This window comes from Cherax quadricarinatus, chromosome 98 (genome assembly GCF_038502225.1).
Source record: "Cherax quadricarinatus isolate ZL_2023a chromosome 98, ASM3850222v1, whole genome shotgun sequence".
NCBI classification, from domain to species: domain Eukaryota; kingdom Metazoa; phylum Arthropoda; class Malacostraca; order Decapoda; family Parastacidae; genus Cherax; species Cherax quadricarinatus.
Genome location: NC_091389.1, coordinates 11,482,711 through 11,507,710, shown reverse-complemented (window position 1 = coordinate 11,507,710; position 25,000 = coordinate 11,482,711). Strand labels below are relative to the sequence as shown.

At 43.9% G+C, this 25,000-nt stretch overlaps 1 protein-coding gene across 3 annotated transcripts in view; it reads right to left on the bottom strand.

Moving 5' to 3' along the window:
* The window catches only part of b (glutamate decarboxylase-like protein black), a 123,819-nt gene that overhangs the window by 47,540 nt on the left and 51,279 nt on the right, over positions 1–25,000 (bottom strand). For 2 of the 3 annotated variants that reach the window (XM_070105404.1, XM_070105406.1), the window contains exon 2: positions 5,344–5,459. The exons of the other annotated variant lie outside the window; for it this stretch is intronic. The gene's annotated coding sequence lies outside the window, so the exon portion shown is untranslated. The remainder of the gene's footprint in view (positions 1–5,343; positions 5,460–25,000) is intronic. 3 annotated transcript variants of the gene reach the window in all.

Genomic DNA, 25,000 nt, shown 5'->3' with positions numbered 1-25,000 from the left:
CTGTTCATCCTGGGAAAAGAACATCAACTTCGAGAAAATATATCCTTGTTTTTACTAGGAAAAAATAATTATTATTGTTATTAGTATTACCAGGGAAAAACTCCTTGTTCTTACTAGGAAAAAATAGAAAAAATATATTACTATTTATCAAGAATTATACTGGAATTAAGATAGTACACACACTGTCTATCCAGAGATAGACAGGATGTTCCAGAGACGGGACACAGTAACAAGGGGACACAGTAACAAGGTGACACAGTAACAAGGTGACACAGTAACAAGGTGACACAGTAACAAGGTGACACAGTAACAAGGTGACACAGTAACAAGGTGACACAGTAACAAGGGGACACAGTAACAAGGGGACACAGTAACAAGGTGACACAGTAGCAAGGTGACACAGTAACAAGGTGACACAGTAACAAGGTGACACAGTAACAAGGTGACACAGTAACAAGGGGACACAGTAACAAGGGGACACAGTAACAAGGGGACACAGTAGCAAGGGGACACAGTAACAAGGTGACACAGTAACAAGGTGACACAGTAACAAGGTGACACAGTAGCAAGGGGACACAGTAACAAGGTGACACAGTAACAAGGTGACACAGTAGCAAGGTGACACAGTAGCAAGGGGACACAGTAACAAGGTGACACAGTAACAAGGGGACACAGTAACAAGGGGACACAGTAGCAAGGGGACACAGTAGCAAGGGGACACAGTAACAAGGTGACACAGTAACAAGGGGACACAGTAACAAGGGGACACAGTAGCAAGGGGACACAGTAACAAGGGGACACAGTAACAAGGGGACACAGTAGCAAGGGGACACAGTAACAAGGGGACACAGTAACAAGGTGACACAGTAACAAGGGGACACAGTAACAAGGGGACACAGTAACAAGGTGACACAGTAACAAGGGGACACAGTAACAAGGGGACACAGTAACAAGGGGACACAGTAACAAGGGGACACAGTAACAAGGGGACACAGTAACAAGGGGACACAGTAACAAGGGGACACAGTAACAAGGTGACACAGTAACAAGGGGACACAGTAACAAGGGGACACAGTAACAAGGTGACACAGTAACAAGGGGACACAGTAACAAGGGGACACAGTAACAAGGGGACACAGTAACAAGGGGACACAGTAACAAGGGGACACAGTAGCAAGGGGACACAGTAACAAGGGGACACAGTAACAAGGGGACACAGTAGCAAGGGGACACAGTAACAAGGGGACACAGTAACAAGGGGACACAGTAACAAGGGGACACAGTAACAAGGGGACACAGTAACAAGGGGACACAGTAACAAGGGGACACAGTAACAAGGGGACACAGTAACAAGGTGACACAGTAACAAGGTGACACAGTAACAAGGTGACACAGTAACAAGGTGACACAGTAGCAAGGGGACACAGTAACAAGGTGACACAGTAACAAGGGGACACAGTAACAAGGGGACACAGTAACAAGGTGACACAGTAACAAGGTGACACAGTAACAAGGTGACACAGTAGCAAAGGGACACAGTAACAAGGTGACACAGTAACAAGGGGACACAGTAACAAGGTGACACAGTAGCAAGGGGACACAGTAACAAGGTGACACAGTAGCAAGGGGACACAGTAACAAGGTGACACAGTAACAAGGGGACACAGTAACAAGGGGACACAGTAACAAGGTGACACAGTAGCACAGTAGCAAGGGGACACAGTAACAAGGTGACACAGTAACAAGGGGACACAGTAACAAGGGGACACAGTAACAAGGTGACACAGTAACAAGGTGACACAGTAGCAAGGGGACACAGTAACAAGGTGACACAGTAACAAGGGGACACAGTAGCAAGGGGACACAGTAGCAAGGGGACACAGTAACAAGGTGACACAGTAACAAGGTGACACAGTAGCAAGGTGACACAGTAGCAAGGGGACACAGTAGCAAGGGGACACAGTAACAAGGTGACACAGTAACAAGGGGACACAGTAACAAGGTGACACAGTAACAAGGTGACACAGTAGCAAGGTGACACAGTAGCAAGGGGACACAGTAGCAAGGGGACACAGTAACAAGGTGACACAGTAACAAGGTGACACAGTAACAAGGTGACACAGTAACAAGGGGACACAGTAGCAAGGTGACACAGTAGCAAGGGGTCACAGTAACAAGGTGACACAGTAACAAGGTGACACAGTAACAAGGTGACACAGTAACAAGGGGACACAGTAGCAAGGTGACACAGTAGCAAGGGGTCACAGTAACAAGGTGACACAGTAACAAGGTGACACAGTAACAAGGTGACACAGTAACAAGGGGACACAGTAGCAAGGGGACACAGTAGCAAGGGGACACAGTAGCAAGGGGTCACAGTAACAAGGTGACACAGTAACAAGGTGACACAGTAACAAGGGGACACAGTAACAAGGGGACACAGTAGCAAGGTGACACAGTAGCAAGGGGTCACAGTAGCAAGGGGACACAGTAGCAAGGGGACACAGTAACAAGGGGACACAGTAACAAGGTGACACAGTAACAAGGGGACACAGTAACAAGGGGACACAGTAACAAGGTGACACAGTAACAAGGTGACACAGTAACAAGGTGACACAGTAACAAGGGGACACAGTAGCAAGGTGACACAGTAGCAAGGGGACACAGTAGCAAGGGGTCACAGTAGCAAGGGGTCACAGTAACAAGGTGACACAGTAACAAGGTGACACAGTAGCAAGGTGACACAGTAACAAGGTGACACAGTAACAAGGGGACACAGTAGCAAGGTGACACAGTAGCAAGGGGTCACAGTAGCAAGGGGACACAGTAGCAAGGGGACACAGTAACAAGGGGACACAGTAACAAGGTGACACAGTAGCACAGTAGCAAGGGGACACAGTAGCAAGGGGTCACAGTAACAAGGGGACACAGTAACAAGGTGACACAGTAACAAGGGGACACAGTAGCAAGGGGTCACAGTAACAAGGGGACACAGTAACAAGGGGACACAGTAACAAGGTGACACAGTAACAAGGTGACACAGTAACAAGGGGACACAGTAACAAGGTGACACAGTAGCAAGGTGACACAGTAGCAAGGGGTCACAGTAGCAAGGGGACACAGTAGCAAGGGGACACAGTAGCAAGGGGTCACAGTAGCAAGGGGACACAGTAACAAGGGGACACAGTAGCAAGGTGACACAGTAACAAGGGGACACAGTAGCAAGGGGACACAGTAGCAAGGGGTCACAGTAGCAAGGGGACACAGTAGCAAGGGGACACAGTAGCAAGGGGACACAGTAGCAAGGGGACACAGTAGCAAGGTGACACAGTAACAAGGTGACACAGTAGCAAGGTGACACAGTAACAAGGGGACACAGTAACAAGGGGACACAGTAGCAAGGGGTCACAGTAACAAGGGGACACAGTAACAAGGTGACACAGTAACAAGGGGACACAGTAACAAGGGGACACAGTAACAAGGTGACACAGAAAGGTGACACAGTAACAAGGTGACACAGTAACAAGGTGACACAGTAGCAAGGTGACACAGTAACAAGGTGACACAGTAACAAGGTGACACAGTAGCAAGGTGACACAGTAACAAGGTGACACAGTAACAAGGTGACACAGTAACAAGGTGACACAGTAACAAGGTGACACAGTAACAAGGTGACACAGTAACAAGGTGACACAGTAACAAGGTGACACAGTAGCAAGGGGTCACAGTAGCAAGGGGACACAGTAACAAGGTGACACAGTAACAAGGGGACACAGTAGCAAGGGGACACAGTAACAAGGGGACACAGTAACAAGGTGACACAGTAACAAGGTGACACAGTAACAAGGTGACACAGTAACAAGGTGACACAGTAACAAGGTGACACAGTAGCAATGTGACACAGTAACAAGGTGACACAGTAGCAAGGGGTCACAGTAACAAGGGGACACAGTAACAAGGTGACACAGTAACAAGGGGACACAGTAGCAAGGGGACACAGTAACAAGGGGACACAGTAACAAGGTGACACAGTAGCAAGGTGACACAGTAGCAAGGTGACACAGTAACAAGGTGACACAGTAACAAGGGGACACAGTAGCAAGGGGACACAGTAGCAAGGTGACACAGTAACAAGGTGACACAGTAACAAGGTGACACAGTAGCAAGGTGACACAGTAGCAAGGTGACACAGTAGCAAGGTGACACAGTAACAAGGTGACACAGTAACAAGGGGACACAGTAGCAAGGTGACACAGTAGCAAGGTGACACAGTAACAAGGTGACACAGTAACAAGGTGACACAGTAACAAGGTGACACAGTAACAAGGTGACACAGTAACAAGGTGACACAGTAACAAGGTGACACAGCAACAAGGTGACACAGTAGCAAGGTGACACAGTAACAAGGTGACACAGTAGCAAGGGGTCACAGTAACAAGGGGACACAGTAACAAGGTGACACAGTAACAAGGGGACACAGTAGCAAGGGGACACAGTAACAAGGGGACACAGTAACAAGGTGACACAGTAGCAAGGTGACACAGTAGCAAGGTGACACAGTAACAAGGTGACACAGTAACAAGGGGACACAGTAGCAAGGTGACACAGTAGCAAGGGGACACAGTAACAAGGTGACACAGTAACAAGGTGACACAGTAACAAGGTGACACAGTAGCAAGGTGACACAGTAGCAAGGTGACACAGTAACAAGGTGACACAGTAACAAGGGGACACAGTAGCAAGGTGACACAGTAGCAAGGGGACACAGTAGCAAGGGGACACAGTAACAAGGTGACACAGTAACAAGGTGACACAGTAGCAAGGTGACACAGTAACAAGGCGACACAGTAACAAGGTGACACAGTAGCAAGGTGACACAGTAACAAGGCGACACAGTAACAAGGTGACACAGTAGCAAGGGGACACAGTAACAAGGGGACACAGTAACAAGGGGACACGGTAACAAGGGGTCACAGTAACAAGGTCACAATTGGAAGTTGAAGACTCAGATGAGTCACAGGGATGTTAGGAAGTATTTCTTCAGTCATAGAGTCGTCAGGAAGTGGAATAGTCTGGAGAGTGATGTAGTGGAGGCAGGATCCATACATAGCTTTAAGATGAGATATGATCAAACTCATGGAATAGGGAGAGTGACCTAGTAGAGATGAGTGAAGAATCAGGGCCAGGAGCTGTGACTCCACCCCTGCAACCACAACTAGGTGAGTACACACACACACACACACACACATACAGAAGACAGGACAGAGGGGGACACAAACAAGTGCTGGATGATATGCACACAACTGAGGAGGAGTTGAAGAAACTGCTAAGTGACCTTGATACCTCAAAGGCGATGGGACCAGACAACATCTCTCCGTGGGTCCTCAGAGAGGGAGCAGATATACTGTGTGTGCCATTAACCACAATCTTCAGCACGTCCCTGGAAACTGGGCAACTACCTGAGGTATGGAAGACTGCAAATGTAGTTCCCATTTTTAAAAAAGGAGACAGAAAAGAGGCACTAAACTATAGACCTGTGTCACTGACGTGTATAGTATGCAAAATTATGGAGAAGATTATCAGGAGGAGAGTGGTGGAACACCTGGAACGGAACAAGATTATAAACGACAACCAGCACGGATTCATGGAAGGCAAATCCTGACAGTTAGTAGCGGGAAAACACAGCTGTTCTGATGTAAACAAAGGCGTGTTGAGTGTTGCCATCTATGATATGACAAGACAGAGAGTTGCAGCCCAGCCACCGTGGAGAGAAGACGTCGTCGTTCCTGCTCGTCAGCTGAGCAACTCTGAACACTGTTGCTCGAGAATTTACTTGGGTTATCCTGAGTAGTTCTTCACCAGAGCTGAGAGGAGACTTGCTTGCAGTCACTTCGAGCCCCATCCCATCAAGAGGGTAAGGCGGTGACTTGCTTGCTTGTTCACCCCTCTCATCCCCATCCTCCCCTCACCCATACAACAACACTGGCCCACACACTTAACACACTACATACATTGCTATCCTTCTGACTGTCCTATCTTCTTATTTTTCGGCAACTTCGCTTTGGCGAGTTAACACAAGGCATTTTGACCATCTGGTAGCCCGTGTGGTTTTTTAAAATCCAGCCGATCTTTGCTCATTACTCTATAATTTGTTCATGATTGTAGCCAAAGTATAAACGTAAGTAACCATTCTACAGAATTCATTACCTTTGTAACTTGTGAGCTCATTGCCTTTGTACCTAGTTCAGCTATCAAAACTTTGGGGGCCCAGTCCCTGGACCCATTACGTACCTCTGTAATCTGTAAATACCTTTGTAACTTGTCATGATTGTGACCAGACTTACCTGGAATTCATTACCTTTGTAAATTGTGAGTTCATTACCTTTGTAAATTGTGAGTTCATTACCTTTGTAAATTGTGAGTTCATTGCCTCTGTAACTTGCTCAGCTATCAAAACTTTGGAGTCCAGTCCCTGGACCAATTATGTACCTCTGTAATCTTTTGACTACCGCCCACAGGATGGGTATGTGGTGACTACCGCCCACAGGATGGGTATGGGGTGCATAATAAACATATTAAACTAACTCTTTGCCTTGGGCCCTTTCCCCTCACTACTCGAGGGTAGGCTATCTTAGGGGCTGACCTTCATAAGTCAGCTGAAATAGGATGTTAGGCTAACATTAAGGAAAGATACCTTTTTGTTAAGCAACTCCTCTGCCAGATGCACCTTCCTAGGCATCATGGCGAGGATTCGTGTAAGATTACGCATTGATGGAAATCAAATGTCCACGAAAGACATTCTCAAATGTATTTGCTCCAACTCAACTGTTGCTCCAGTGGATGTTTTTCAAACCCACGCTGGAGCAGTACTTCTCCTCTCTTCAGAAGAAGAGTTACTTCAACTACTAAAGCATGATGTCTTGGATAAACTGAAGACTTCTGGTGTTACCCCAGTTGCACCTGACAGCTATCAAGCTCAGAGGACTGTGTTTGTGGCCAGAATCAACAGTTTTATGAAACACAGCACTGTTAATGAAATTGTTGATAACATTAATACCGAGAATTCTGACCTTAGAGCTGTAGAAGCACATAAATTCTCGAATTCCAACAACAATAAGGTAACTTTAAAATTAATACTCGAGACACCTGAGGAGGCCAAACTTGTGTGTCAAAATGGCTTCAAATGTTTCAGTACCAGATGTACATCTGACCAAATTTCTCTTGATTGCTTTGTCAGTGTGACACAATGTTTCAAGTGTTATGCCTTTGGTCATAACAACAACAAATGCAGTATACAAGGGCAAATTTGTAGCATTTGCTCTGGCCAACATTCCTATCGTGATTGTACCAATAAAAATTCACCTAAATGTGTCCTCTGTAATGGAAACCATCATGCTGTTTCTGCTATTTGTCCTGAAAGAAAAAAGGAAATGCAGAAAATTCTTGACGCCAAGAAACTATCCACTTCTAAGAAGACCACTCCCCAGGCACCGCCAACCATGTCCCAAACTTCCTTCCCAGCTCTGCCTGGATCAAGTGGGACTCCTCAGGTCTCTACCAATGGTTCCAATGTTTGGAATTCTGCCCCTCTTGGAGTGCCCCAATCTAACCCTCACTTACAACAGACACAACAACAAGGTTCAGTCGCATCTCATATGTCTCACGTATCCACAGACGGGGATATAACGAGAGCACAACTAATGTACTTGGTGGCCAAAGACACAGCAAGTGGTGACATTCAACTCTGCTCTCGTGTTTTAAATGATCTGTTAAAGGCTTATGGGATCACTCCCATCATTATCCCTGAAAATGTGAAGGCCATTATGACCCAGCCTTCTCATAACAAAAAGTATGTACCATACTCTACATCTAAAAATAAGCCTAAGTCATCCCTGGCCCAGGGATCGCCCTCCTCGCAAACCCAGGTTGTCAACTCCTCTCAACCCGATAAGTCAACACCTGAACATAACAATGCCCCAGAAAGTGGTGCCTACTCTCTCGCTATTGTAGCTGATCCTGTTGAACAGGAACTTTCCCAAGGTAACTCACCTTGCCTATCTAATATTCACTTGGAGCCTACACAGTCTCCCATTAACTCTCACGAGCCTCTGCTTCCTGAAACTGAGAATAGCATACCTCAGTTTTATGATGATGACTCTAACGACTCTAACGATTCTAATGAATCTGTTAATATTACTGCCTCTAGTGAAGATGATGGCATTTTTAATACACAAGCATCCACGCAAAAGTTCCCTCTTCCCCTTGACGAGTCCAGCAGGGATAGTGTAGATACAACACATGACATTACTTGCAGGCGTTCAGAACGCAGTGTACGAGCGAAGAATAAGAAATAATGGGGATTACAATTTTCCAACTTAATGTTCAACATTTCTTTAATAACCGTTACCTTCTTGAGGTTGAACTACATAACTACAATCCCGATGTTATACTTTTGAACGAGACAGCTGCAAGAGTTGATCAACATATTAAATTACGTGGATACTGTACTGTGGAGAAATCGAGAGGACCGTTTAGTGGTGTAGCCATCCTGGTTAAATTAGGCTATACATTTAAAAATATTCATGTTGATGAAGACAACATTCTTGCAATAGAACTAACAACGTCGCATGGACAACTAGTGATAGGAACTGGATATTTTCCCCCGAGACAGCCATATATAGAGTCAATTCCTCTACATAGGATATTAAGCAGAAATATTCCAACAATTCTAGCTGGAGATTTTAATGCTCATCACCCTGCCCTCTTTAACTGTGGAGCTGGTATTCCACTGGGTGACTTAAAAGGAAAACAACTCTTTAATATCATGACAGCTAGAAACTTGTCATTTCAAGGCCCATTCTTCAAATCGTACATTGGACCTCATCCAGGAACACCAGATATTGTACTGACAAACAGAGACTGTGACATCTTTCACTGTCGTATATCTCCTGGTGGAAATGTAGGATCTGACCATATCCCTGTTATAATACAACTACAAACTTCTCCATTTAGAATACCTGTAACTCCTAAACCCAATCTTAACACCCTAGGATTTGACCCCTTCAGGGCATATCTGGGTGAGGATGAAATTGTGTCTTTGGAAAATCTACCTTCCAATGCAATTGATGATGCAATCAGGTCCCTGCACAATCGAATAATTGAAGCTACTAATGCAACTTGTCAATTAGCTTCCACAAAGATATACCAACAATATAAACCTACTAGAGAAATTAGAGACACTTTAAGAAATTATCAAGCAGAATGTCGAAGGCATCTTCAAACGCGACAACCACCAGCAGCTACACTGCACCGATTAAGGCAAGAATTAATTAACATGATTAGTCAACACAAACGAGACATATGGAAATTTCTAGTTCTTCAAGCTAATCAATATAAACGTGAACCAGCAAAATTTTGGAGTAAGATCCGACAACTTTTAGGGGGAAAGCACAAGGCTCCTAACTACCTAGTTCATACCTTCACTGATGAGGATGATGAAGATGTTGAAATTAAACTTGACGATCCACATGACCAGGCTAATTTGATGGGTGATGTATGGGAGAAAATTCTCTCTCACAATAACAGTCGTCAATTTAATAATAATCATTATCAGTTAGTAAATGAATGGAGAGATGAGAACTTGGATGATCTACAATCACTACCTACCATCGATACTTCAACTCTTGAAGATGCCCACCCGCTTACTAGACCTATTACATTACTAGAGATAAGTCAGGTTATTGGAAGAATGAGAAATAGAGCCCCTGGCCTCTCTGGAATAACAATGAAACAAATAAAGTACCTACCTAGAAATTGCAAACAGTCCTTGGTAAATATATTTAATGCCATCTTGGCCTCAGGACATTTTCCAGTTGTTTTTAAGACTGCTACGATGATCTTTCTTGGTAAGCCCAATAAAGACATCCACCAACCTGGGAACTATAGACCTATATCTTTACTTGAAGTCACTGGAAAAGTTCTTGAGAAAGTCATTTCCAACAGATTGAATTACTATATGGAGTTTAATCACTTGTTTACTGAAAAACAATTTGGCTTTAGAACACATAGAAGTACCAGTCATGCAATAAATGTCATTTTTGACACTGTAGCAAGTCTAAAACAGCAGGGCAATCTTGCCTTAATTGCCACCAGAGATGTTCATAAAGCTTTTGATAGCTTATGGCATGATGGCCTTATATACAAACTCATTGACCTACCAGACCATAACTGGACTTTTCTCAGAGTGATTTATAATTTCTTAACTCAAAGAAAAATCATTCCCACCTTTCATGGCAAGTCGACAGAACCTTTTATACCGACGGCTGGTGTCCCACAAGGTCCTTGTCTCAGTCCACTTCTGTTTAACATTTATGTGAATGACCTTCCTCAACCAGAGTTTAATGACACAATTGTGACACAGTTTGCAGATGATGTTATTCATGTCGTCTCATCAACTCCAGTAACAGGAAAATACAAGTATGAGAGAGTCATAGAAAAAATGAATATTGAACTTCGTCGAACATCTAATTGGGAGAAGAAATGGAGAATTACGACTAATCCTGACAAGGTCCTTGTTAGCACGATAGGATGTTTTGCATCAACCATCGAAGATAAAGGGGGTATCTCCATCAGAGGTACACCTGTAGCCATTAGAAACCCTAACAAGATCTTGGGATATGAAATAGACAGGTTGCTCCACTCAACATCTCATGTAACTAAAAAGATCAACACAGCCAAAGCTGGTCTTAGCAGACTCTTTCGATTCAATCAAGCCCCTCAACATGTCAAAAAACATCTGTATAAAATGATAATAAGACCTATACTTGAATACCCTTGTGTCCCAATGTCATTAACAACAAAGACCAACATGCTACGGTTACAAAGGGTCCAGAATAGTGCTCTTCGCTTTATTACCGATACCAGGAGGAGAGACAGAGTTAAAATGGCAGATTTACACACACAACAAGATATTACTGCCATAAATGTACGCCTTGACACCCTAAAAAAGAAACAACTTTATACAATGCAAGAACTATACATGCCAGATAGAGAACATCCTATACAAGCGATAAATACCACCGATTACACCATCAATACTCCGCCTCACAGGACTCAAAGAATGACTCTCCCACAGAGGGTTCGTCGTTTTATTCATAAAGATGATTACCCTCGACCCATGATTTTGAGCAACTTACCTGACGAAGAAGATTGGATACTACCAGAACCCTTCTATGTATACTGAACAAATCATCGCCCCCAATTAGGGAGACATCTTAAATAACTTTCTAATGTAAAATTATGCTATTGACTATTGTTGGACACCACCATTAAGAAGCTATTGTCACGAGCTTATAAACCGGCCAGAAAATTATTGCCTTTCTTGTTGTATAAATATCCGTTGTGCAATCGCGAAAAAAAAAAGAAAAAAAAAAAAAAAAAAAAAAAAAAAAAAGAAAAAAAAGCAATTGCAACTTGTATAACTACTACCAATTCAGAGTCATGTAGTTATATACTTATTATATCTATGTGACTCTGATGGGTTAGTATTATACCCCTTAAAGAATATATTATCAATTTACATACACTTTTTAACTTACACCAAAGTGGTTGGGCCACTTACCTTTTATATCCTACCTCTCCCACCCCTCCAACCCTTTTCCAATATTTCCATCCTTACCCATCCTTCTTCCTTACCCATCTTACCAAAGCTCTGGTCATTAGAAGAAGAAGAAATCCTGTGTCACAAAATTTCTGGAGTTCTATGACAAAGTAACAAAAGTGCGAGACGAGAGAGAGGGGTGGGCTGATTGCATTTTCTTGGACTGCAAGAAGGCCTTTGACACAGTTCCTCACAAGAGATTAGTGCAGAAACTGGAGGATCAGGCGCATATAACAGGAAGGGCACTGCAATGGATCAGGGAATACCTGACAGGGAGGCAACAACGAGTCATGGTACGTGATGAGGTATCACAGTGGGCACCTGTGACGAGCGGGGTCCCACAGGGGTCGGTCCTGGGACCAGTGCTATTTCTGGTATATGTGAATTACATGATGGAAGGGTTAGACTCAGAAGTGTCCCTGTTTGCAGATGATGTGAAGTTAATGAGGAGAGGCCTGGTCACAGACCGGGCCTCGGGGGCGTTGACCCCCGGAACTCTCTCCAGGTAAACTCCAGGTAAACTCCAGAATTAAATCAGATGAGGATCAGGCAGGACTTCAAAGAGACCTGGACAGGCTGGACACCTGGTCCAGCAACTGGCTTCTCGAATTCAATCCTGCCAAGTGCAAAGTCGTGAAGATCGGAGAAAGGCAAGGAAGACCGCAGACAGAGTATAGACTAGGTGGCCAAGGACTGCAAACCTCGCTCAAGGAGAAAGATCTTGGGGTGAGTATAATACCGAGCATGTCTCCGGAGGCACACATCAACCAGATAACTGCTGCAGCATACGGGCGCCTGGCAAACCTGAGAACAGCGTTCCAATACCTTAGTAAGGAATCGTTCAAGACACTGTACACCGTGTACATCAGGCCCATACTGGAGTATGCAGCACCTGTTTGGAATCCACACCTGGTCAATTACGTCAAGAAATTAGAGAAAGTGCAAAGGTTTGCAACAAGGCTAGTTCCGGAGCTCTATGCCCTAGAAAGAAAGTTTGAGGGAAATCGGACTGACGACATTGAAGGATAGGAGGGTCAGGGGAGACATGATAACGACATACAAAATACTGCATGGAATAGTTAAGGTAGACAGAGACAGGTTGTTCCAGAGATGTGACACAGAAACAAGGGGTCACAATTGGAAGCTGAAGACTCAGACGAGTCACAAGGATGTTAGGAAGTATTTCTTCAGTCATAGAGTCGTCAGGAAGTGGAATAGTCTAGCAAGTGATGTAGTGGAGGCAGGAACCATACATAGCTTTAAGACGAGGTATGACAAAGCTCTGGAAGCAGAGATAGAGAGAGAGAGGACCTAGTAGCGATCAGTGAAGAGGCGGGGCCAGGAGCTGAGTCTCGGCCCCTGCAACCACAATTAGGTGAGTACACACACACACCCACAACACACACACACACACACACACACACACCCACACACCCACAACACACACACACACACACACACACACACCCACACACCCACAACACACACACACCCACAACACACACACACCCACAACACACACACACACACACACACACCCACACACACACACACACACAGACACTCACCCACACAACCACGCACACCCACACACACACACCCACACACACACACACACACACCCACACTCACACACCCACAACACACACCCTCACACACACCCTCACACACACACACACACACACACACACACACATATCATGTGGGAGTTCGATACGTGGATTAGGGTAGAAATACTCACGTAGGCTGTTATTACGTATAATCGTAGATATGTGGAGAGAACCCGCAGCCGTTACCTATCTCCTTGGATACACTCGTAAAACTGACTAGGCGGCTGGCCAGTACCCCGTAGTGGGTGTTTTGAAATAGTGTCAGCTCAGCACAATATGAAGACCGTGACTCAAGACGGTTGGTCGTTGAGTCAACGGACGGTTACTGGTAACTGGTTACTACTGAGACTGGTAACTGGTTACTACTACTGAGAGCTCGGCGACGCTAACGTATGTCGTCCCGACATACAACTAATACAAACTAGAGATGGCAGGTATACGGCTTGGGCTGATTCTATACAATGTCAAAGTACACAACATTAAACATTATAGATACATAAGTAGAACATTGGAATGAAAGCTTACGTAACTGAAACTGTAATGCAATACAAGGTATACTATAGTACAACTTAAAACTCAACAAATGAACAACGAACTCAACATTGAGATTACAAGTGATAAAAACAAAAATTTTGATCGATCGATCTGTATTCATGTGATCTACGGATTCTGAGGAAGGAATATATACAAAGAAAGAGTGTTTAACAGAAAGGCAGATTCGGTGCACGCAAATCTAGACTGTTAACTCTCAGAATGCGGAGAGAACATGAACACAAAAAAAAATTCTTGAATACTGATAAGTTGATACTGTAATTATTCATCTATACAGGTTATTTACATTTAACCCCAACTCTGCTAGGGTAAGATTGGCATATGCAGAATGGGTGTCATCTCTAGGAGGATCAAACTCTGTAGCATTGGCTAACTCATGCTGTATTTGAGGCAAATCTGAATTGGAAGTTACAAATGATACTTGAGGATTTCTCAATACCTGTCGTGTACGTAGGGAATAACGACATTCAGGTTGATCATCTGACTGAGTATCAGAGGAAGAGAGTACAGGATCAGGAGGATTGTCAGAGTCTGTCACATTAGTCTGGGTTGGAACGTCATTATCATCACATACTAACTTCATATGATCCAAATGCGATTCTTTATACTGACCAGTACTAATCTCTCTAACCTTATACTTATTACCAGTGATATGTTCAACTACGCGATAAGGACCAACAAACTTTTGATCAAGCTTTGGCATTGCAGACGTTTTGTTAAAATTAGTCAGCATAACTCTCGAACCTACTTTGATTTTGGATGGCTTTGATCGAGTGTTTGCGACTCTTGTAAATTCAGCTGTTGATTTATGAAGTGTTTCACGGATTCTTCTAAAAACACTTTGAGCTAAGCTGGTACGAGTTGCTACGAAATCATCAGGGTTGTAATTTGGTTTCGGATTAGAATATAACAACTCATAAGGCAAACGTTTATCTACACCATACAATGCATAATGTGGAGTGTCACCTATAGAAACATTGTAAGCAGAATTTATAGCACACTGCACATCAGGTATAACTTCATCCCAAGTTTCACTATTGGGATTGATAGTGGCTCTCAAGACATCAAGTACTTTCTTATTGGTTCGTTCCGCTAACCCATTGCTGGCAGGATGATGAGGAACAATGGTGGATTTAGAGATCTTGTACAAGGTACACAAATTTTCAAGAATTTCATTACAGAATTCACCTCCATTATCTGTTACTAGGGACTTAGGGGTGGTATGCCTGCAGATAATGCGTTCTTTAAACGCTTTAGCTACTGTCTCGGCAGTCTTATCTGCAATAGGAACTAACTCGCAATATCTGGTGAAATGGTCTACCATAACACACAGATGTTTGTTACCTTGGAGGGAACATCGGAAATTAGTTAACAAATCTAGCGCAACTCTTTCCCAAGGTTCGCTAGTAGTTGGATACACTTGGATTGGATTAGGACCATTAGCATTGCCTTTATGTTGCATGCAGACACTACATTTCCTAACATATTCAGAAATATCAGTTGCCATACGAGGCCAAAAGTATTTCAATCTGGCTTGTTTTACTGAACGATCCATACCAGGGTGTGCAACACCTGGTACATCGTGAACTAGCTGTAAGGCTACATTCACTAGTGACTGTGGAATTACTAACTGGTATACTCTTCTGCTAGGAGTACCCAACTCGGCTGTTCGATACAGTAATTCTTGGTTCATGAGAAAGTCACTGATGGGTGCTGGTGGCTTCACAGTCAGAATAAGATCTTCCTGGAGCAGGAATCGAATCACACCAGACCACATGGGATCTGTTCGTTGAGCATTCTTTACATCTTCAGCACTAAATGGAGGGTCTGCAGTTACTATACTAACATGTCGCGATAAGGCATCTGCGACTACATTTGACTTGCCAGGTAAATGCTCAAAGGTGGGATTGAACTCTTGGATAGTCAAGGTCCATCTAGCTAACCTTCCAGTAGGTTGTTTGTTCTGGAATAAGGGTATCAGTGGAGCATGATCTGTCAAGACATGAACAGAGTACTGATAAATAATGTCTCGGAAGTGCTTTAAAGACCATACTATTGCTAAAGCTTCTTGCTCAGTTACTGTATAATTACGTTCAGCCTTCGTAAGGACTCGGCTAGCAAATGCAACTGCGTTGTACTTGCCATCGGTCTTCTGAGCTAGTACGGCACCTATGCCAATTGAACTAGCATCAGTTGTCAGATAGAAAGGCTTAGAAAAATCTGGAAATTTCAAAATTGGAGCAGATGTTAGCTTTTCTTTTAGAGTTTGGAATGCTCTTTCTTGACGGAAGGTCCAAACAAAAGGAGCATCTTTCTTAAGCAACTCAGTTAGAGGAGCAGCTATGGAAGAAAAATTGGCAATGAAAGATCTATAAAAACCTGCTAAGCCCACAAAGGATCTTACGGCATCAGCAGTTTTGGGAGTTGGAAAATTTAGTACTGCAGTTACTTTACTTTGGTCAGTCGTAACCCCTCTAGGAGTGACTACGTGACCAAGAAACTTAATTTCTGATCTGAAAAATTGACATTTTGACAGTTTGATCTTTAAATTGGCTTCTTCAAGCTTACCAAGTACTACATCAAGTCTTTTCAAGTGTGTATCCACGTCTTTAGACATGACGATTACGTCATCTAAGTACACCATAAGTGCATTACCTATGAGACCTCTAAAGATATTAGTCATGAGCCTTGAGAACGTGATAGGGGAAGATCGTAATCCAAATGCCATACGGAGGAAGTGATAATGACCTGTAGGAGTGGAGAATGCAGTTAGTTCTTGGCTGTCCTCGTGAAGAGGGACTTGCCAAAACCCTTGTAACAAATCTAGGGTTGAAAAGACTTTGTTATCTCCGATATTACGTAAAAGATCACCCAGTACAGGGAGTGGAAAGCGATCTGGAATGGTTTTTGCGTTTAACTTCCTAAAGTCAATTACTGGACGCCAAGTACCATCCTTCTTAGGTACTAGTATCAAGGGTGCATTCCAAGGTGAATTGCTAGGTGCAATAACTCCATCATCAAGCATTTGATTGATCAATTCTTCTGCGACAGCAACTTGTGAATGAGGCATTCTGTACGCAGGTATGTAGATAGGTCTAGTACCAGGTTCAAGTGGAATACGATGGGACAATAAGTTCGTTATACCCATCTTCTCACCTGGTAAAGCAATGGCTTTACGACGTTTGTTCAACAGAGTCAACAAACGCTTGACTTCATCTGGGAAGTCAGTGGGAGCTAAGTCTTTCTCCTCAACTGGTGGAACAGATTGATCCAGTGAGGTGGATGAGGTCTCCCCGGCAGAAATAGCACCGACCCACTGGTCAGGTGACAACTCATCCTCTACCTGAACAGGGTAAGGATAGTGAACAAGGTCAACAAGATTGGTATTTGCTCTAAGGCGAACACTGTGACCCGAAGTGTTGGCCAGGTAGAAATGGATCTTACTATCTCTTACAACATGTAAGGATGGTTCAACAAATAGACCTTTTACTTTGCAGGAATCACTGTCAACTAGGACGTTATCACCATCTGGAACACTAGGAACAACTACAGACACTCTAGTGAGAGCACTAGCCGCAACAGAAACGTCTTTCTGCAGACGGCATGTGACATCAACAAGAGATGGCATTACTAGTTGCAAGTAATTGTTTTCCGACAAGGCGTCCCCTGTGGAGAAACTACTACTCGAACTAGCAGGCATTGCAGGGATAGGTTGAGCACTCAAGGCAATCTGAGCGTCCTCGGACACTTGAGGCATCGGACTATCCTGCAATTCTGAAGGTATAGGTGGAACACTGATGGGAGTGACAGAATTACCAGTGCCTGACCGCTTGGGTACGCTACTGGAGAATGCATTAGCTTGTAAGGACTTAATCCGTACATCATACTCTGCAGCAGTATAACAGATTTCGGATCCAAGCTGGTAACCCCAGAATGGAACGATCAAGTCGTCAATTTGTGCATGCCATCGATAAGGGTCGAGCACAATGCGTAAGTCTCGCATGGAAGCAAATCCCAGTAGAAGGTCACCAGGGAAAGTAATCTGATCGACAACAAGGAAGGAAACAGTGAAGTCTCTACCTTGGATAGAAAAGGTTAGGGCAGTCGTACCTCGGACACGCAGGTGAGAACCAGATACTCCACTAAGGGAGGACACAGGAGTCGGTTCTACGAGAAGGACATGTCGTAACTTCTTATCTTTAAACAAACTAGACCTAATAATATTGATTTGCGCACCAGAGTCCATGAACAATTGAACGGGCGCATTATAAACAGATGCTTGCACTATAGGGCCTATGGTTGCATTGGAAGTTATGTGCAAACAAAAAGGTGGATTTTCATCAGAAAAGACTTGTTCTACTCCATCCCCAAAATCATCTATGTCAGAGACATGTGAAGCAACAACCTCAGCAGGGTTGTCATTCTCGAGACTGCTTAAGGCTTCAAAGGAGTTGTGAACGGGGATGGTGTACTCATTATCACCTACTGTCACCATGGGGCGGTTTGACTGGGGCGCTCGAATTCCCCCGAATTGGAAGAACGAGGCTGGTTCTGGTTAGTTTGAGAATTGAAATAATGAGCCTGATTCTGGTTATTTTGAAAACCACGAGATCTGTTTCCTCGACGGGTTCTGCGGTTGGAACGACCACGGAAAGATCTAGAGTACTGAAGGTTATAGAGAGCATTACACTCAGATGTGTCATGTCCATGTATTCTATGATAAGTACAGTAGGGAAGATCTGAGTACTCATCATCAGTACGACGTCTCTTAGGGTAACTATCAGGACAATTAATTGCAATATGGCCACGGAAACCACAGTTGTAACAATTCCGCCGACTATGGTTACTGAATGTACTATGAATACTACGAGGTGTATAACGACTCTGTACACTGGTTCTTGATGATCTCTGAGATGGTTGACGACTACGATTTGTCTCTGTGGCGCAAACAAGAGGTGGTGCAGACTGAGGCATATGTGTGACATTACTTTTAATACAAGGGAAAGTACCCTGGGGGCACAAGGAACGTACATGATTTAAGGCTGTAAGAGGTTCCATCGTTACAGTTGGAGGATCAGCCTCATAAGCACACACAGAAGCAGGCGGCATTAGTTCTTTAATTGCTCCAAAAGCTGCTATTTTAGCAATTGATGCTGTAAATGGTTTAGCCTCTTCAGGGAGAAAAGATGATGATTGGACAGCATTGATAAATGATGATAAAAGTTTGTCTAATCTAACAGCAAATGCACTCAACGATTCAGTACTCATGGGTGTAGCATTCACTAGTTCCCTAAGAACAACATATGGATCAGCTGTTTTTACTGGGACAAGGAAAGAACGAATCAGTTCCTCATATTGTGACCACTTAGTAAGATTCCTGAAGTCTCGCATATCAAGGAGATCAACAACATGAACAGCAGCAGGAGATCGATAAAGAGCTTCTTTAGCAAGTCTGATAAGGCTTTCCTCTGAAGGAGGACCTTCAGCTAGGGCACTAGCACGAGAACGAATGGCTGCAAACCATGCTTCAAGACTATGTACATGGCCATTGAATAAAGGTAACGCATCAAGGGAATCACGAGTATAACTATAATATCTCGGTGTCTGAGTCGGTCTGTCAGTCGGTAAGGAACTGTGAGGACTGATGACAGGACCAGCAGTAGTAGCCTGAGAGGTCTGAGTGTCGACATTCACTAAAGTATCACTTGACGGTATGTGAGACATAATGGCAAAGTAACACGAGAACAAATAAAGCAAAAATAATGAACAATAAAAATAATATAAAATTCTAGAATTGAAATGAAAAGATATACAACTAATTCTGCAGAATAATGTCTAAATACACTGCAAGAGGAAGGAAAACTCAATTTAAAGGACTATTGACAAAAATAAAAAAAATTTACATTGAAATATACAAGTAAAAATATTACTGGAGACTGAATTAAATTCAAAATGAGCTGTCTTTACTCTTGCTAATAAAAAAATTAATTAAATTTTTTAAATCAATGTGAAAGTGTAAAATAAAATTATTAAATTGTTAACTGGGAAATTTTAAATATTTTCTAAGAATGCATAGACAAAATTAAATTATAAATCATAAAAATATCAATAAAAGAAAATAATTCACTGCAGAACAGTTCAACAAAATAATTCACTTCAGAACAAGTGCAACAAAATAAGGTGTAGAAACAATCACTGCAGTAATAAAGTGTCACTGGGAAAACTCAGGTAAAATAATGAATTAAAATTATGAAGATCAAAAAAAAATAAACTGATTGAACACTTTAACTCTTAATTGTAAATTAGACAAAACAATTTACTCAAACAGAGTAAGAAAACACTTTACGTTAAAAGTAATTGAAATTGCATCAAGAGTGAATTTGTTCAAGAATATAAAATATGAATAAAAACACAGGAACAAAACAGGGAATATAACACTTACAGTGACGGAGCACACTTCATTAAAAAAATATTCTTACAACAAAATCCTGCTGTGACTGATACAACAAAATCTTGCTGTGACTGATACAACAAAAATCTTGCTGTGACTGATACGACAAAAATTTGCTGGCAAAAATAATGGTACACAGTCTGCGAAAAAATTAGAGGAATGAGACACTGTTGGCATACGAAAAAAAAAATGACACACATAGAAATAAATGGAAAATTTGGTATACTGGGGTGAATATCACTGCATGAAATACAATGATATACTGAGAATACAACGCTGAAAGAATACAATAAAAAAAAAATGAATCACTTCACACAGAGTGACTGACTGGTACACTACACAATAATACTTACTACAGACAGGAGTAGCATAAAGAAAAACACAGCAGAAAAATATAAGATAAGTGAAAACACTGAAAAATATTGTAAAAAAAATACTGAGTCAAAGAATACTGCGTTTACACTGAAAAACACAAGGTTTAGAGTACACAAACAATTTACTATAAATGTCTCACACACGCAAATGTCTTTAAATGCAAGAAAAATGTCTCAAGAAAATTATCACTGAAGTCGGGAGTAGGAGACGGACGGTGAGTACTGGTGGTGGGGCGGGGGGTAGAGTGTCCAGCGCGGTGAGGGCTGACGTCACCTACACTCACTGTTGTCGTGAAGAAATGTGCGTTCTAGGCGAACTCACATAACTGGCTTTATCTCGTTGGCACCAGCTACAATCTCTTGACCAATTATGTGAGCCAAAACAGTACTAGGACCCGGTACAAGGGTGCAAACAACCACAGGTAGATGAGTGGATGGCTGGTGGTGGTGGATGGTGGGTGTGACTCTCGCTGGGGTACTGCCGCGCACCCCGGGTGGTGGGAGAGAGAGTGGTGGGGGGGGACGCTGGGGGTCTGCCGCGCACCCCACTCACCCACGAAGATGGCTAACAACCCACTCTATGCCACAGGAATGGTAAAAAAAAAACCACTCTTAGCATCCAACAGGGAGCACAAAGCGATATAAACAACACCTCAGAGGAGCTTGGCTTACTTCTTACTGCGTGGCTTACTTCTCTCTCTCAGCTGGGTTAGAAGCTGGGTTGGCTGGCTGGCTTACCCCACGAGAATGGATGACTGGAAGACGTGTAACGATGCACAAAGCACGGAGGAGCAGTTGGATGACAGGAGACAGGCTGGATGATAGGCTGACTGGCGTTCACTTCCACAGTCTGGCTTACTGACTGGCTTAATTGCAAAATCCGGGTCAACCCCTCGGAGATTGAAGCAATTAGCACACGAACTAAGCCAGGAAGCTTGAAACGGCTGCAACAGGCTTGCAGGCAATAGGTTTGAGGGGAGTAGCTGCTGCTGGCTGGTGGTGCGCGAGGGTAGAGCTGGTGGCTGGAGACTCACCTTTGACCCTGCCGGCTACTCACAACAGTCTTCAAACGCCTTGAATTACCCTTAAAAACGTAAATCCACGCTCCACACCGCTGTACACCATTTATCATGTGGGAGTTCGATACGTGGATTAGGGTAGAAATACTCACGTAGGCTGTTAATTACGTATTATTACTGTTATGTGGACAGAGCCCGCAGCCGTACCTATCTCCTTGGTTACACTCGTAAAACTGGCTAGGCGGCTGGCCAGTACCCCGTAGTGGGTGTTTTGAAATAGTGTCAGCTCAGCACAATATGAAGACCGTGACTCAAGACGGTTGGTCGTTGAGTCAACGGACGGTTACTGGTAACTGGTTACTACTGAGACTGGTAACTGGTTACTACTACTGAGACACACACATACACACATACACACACACATACACACATACACACACACACACATACACACACATACACACACACACACACATACACACACACACACACACACACACACACACACACACACACACACACACACACACACACACACACACACACACACACACACACACACACACACACACCCACAACACACACACACACACACACACACACACACACACACACACACACACACACACACAAGGTGACAGCAGTAAGACAAGAGAGAGAGGGGTGGGTGGATTGCATATTCTTGGACTGCAAGAAAGCGTTTGACACAGTTCCACACAAGAGATTAGTGCAAAAACTGGAGGACCAAGCAGGGATAACAGGGAAGGCACTACAATGGATCAGGGAATACTTGTCAGGAAGACAGCAGCGAGTCATGGTACGTGACGAGGTGTCAGAGTGGGCACCTGTGACCAGCGGGGTCCCACAGGGGTCAGTCCTAGGACCAGTGCTGTTTCTGGTATTTGTGAACGACATGACGGAAGGAATAGACTCTGAGGTGTCCCTGTTTGCAGATGACGTGAAGTTGATGAGAAGAATTCACTCGATCGAAGACCAGGCAGAACTACAAAGGGATCTGGACAGGCTGCAGACCTGGTCCAGCAATTGGCTCCTGGAGTTCAATCCCACCAAGTGCAAAGTCATGAAGATTGGGGAAGGGCAAAGAAGACCGCAGATGGAGTACAGTCTAGGGGGCCAGAGACTACAAACCTCACTCAATGAAAAAGATCTTGGGGTGAGTATAACACCAGGCACATCTCCTGAAGCGCACATCAGCCAAATAACTGCTGCAGCATATGGGCGCCTAGCGAACCTCAGAACAGCATTCCGACATCTTAATAAGGAATCGTTCAGGACCCTGTACACCGTGTACGTTAGGCCCATATTGGAGTATGCGGTACCAGTTTGGAACCCACACCTAGCCAAGCACGTAAAGAAACTAGAGAAAGTGCAAAGGTTTGCAACAAGACTAGTCCCAGAGCTAAGAGGTATGTCCTACGAGGAGAGGTTAAGGGAAATCAACCTGACGACACTGGACGACAGGAGAGATAGGGGGGACATGGTAACGACATACAAAATACTGAGAGGAATTGACAAGGTGGACAAAGACAGGATGTTCCAGAGATTGGACACAGCAACAAGGGGACACAGTTGGAAGTTGAAGACACAGATGAATCACAGGGATGTTAGGAAGTATTTCTTCAGCCACAGAGTAGTCAGTAAGTGGAATAGTTTGGGAAGCGATGTAGTGGAGGCAGGATCCATATATAGCTTTAAGCAGAGGTATGATAAAGCTCACGGTTCAGAGAGAGTGACCTAGTAGCGACCAGTGAAGAGGTGGGGCCAGGAGCTCGGACTCGACCCCTGCAACCTCAACTAGGTGAGTACAACTAGGTGAGTACACACACACACAACACACACAACACACACACACACACAACACACACAACACACACAACACACACAACACACACACACAACACACACACAACACACACACACACACACACACACACACACACACACACACACACACACACACAACACACAACACACACACAACACATAATTCCACACAAAAAAACACACACACACACACACACACACACACACACATCCAGACTCACACATACACTCCCCCCCCCCCCCTCACCACCGACATCTCACTTCTTCCCCTGATCCCTCCCCTCCCTCGTTCACCCTCCCCTCCCCCGTTCACGCCGAGAAGGGAAAATGACAGGCCACTGAGCCCAAGTACATTAGCCAGTGAAACTGAAGAAAGGAAAGCTGCAGTGCAGGAAACCAAATTAAATGAGGGGATACACAGGAATACGCAGTGGGAGAATGAAAGGGTGAGGTCAGTCTTTGTGTATGGGCTCCAGGAAGTTGAAGGGGAAACATATGAAGCAAGAAAACAAGGGGAAAAAAAAGCAATTGAAAGCATCATGAAAGCAATAGGAGAAGACGACATGACCCAGCTGGAAAATTTTCGGAGAATAGGGGGGTTTGTAAAAAAAAGAACCCGGCCAGTGAAAGTGACCTTCAAGGCAGAAGCGACTCGGACCAGGATCCTGCAGGAGAAAGCACGATTAAGGGACATGCCGGCATACAGGAAGGTGTATCTCGACCGCGACAGAACACAAGAAGAAAGGCAGAAACTGAGAGAGATGGTACAAAGGCGAAAGGAGGAAAGAGAGGGGATGGAGAAGACAGACAGGAGATCCCAGACCCAGGAAGAAGATCAAATACAGCCTCCCTCACAACTTCCTATAGAAGCCTCCCAACCAGGTCAACCCCAGTGCAACCAAACACTCTAAATCAAAACACCCATGCCACATCCAATGCCCCCACCCACTACATTACAAACTCCACCCCCACAGCAACAACCCATAGTTCCTTACCAAGTCTCCCACTTCCCCAACCCCAATATACCTCCCAGACCACAGTCTTAGAAAAGTTGAAGGTGTGGTATACAAATGCAGATGGAATAACAAACAAGTATGAGGAGTGGCACGAAAGAATCAAAGAGACATCCCCAGACATAATAGCACTCACAGAAACAAAACTCACCAGAATAATAACAGATTCAATCTTTCCATCCGGATACCAAATCCTCAGGAAAGACAGAGGGAAGAGAGGGGGAGGAGGAGTTGCACTGCTCATTAAAAACCAGTGGGATTTTGAGAAAATGGAAGGAATGGATGGCATGGGCGAAAGGGACTACTTAGTATGAACAATCCAGTCTGAGGGACATAAGGTGATAATTGCAGTAATGTACAACCCACCACAGAACTGCAGGAGGCCAAGAGAAGAATACGATGAGAGCAACAGAGCAATGATCGACACACTAGCCGAGGTGGCCAGGAGAGCACACATGGGGGGAGCAAAGTTACTAA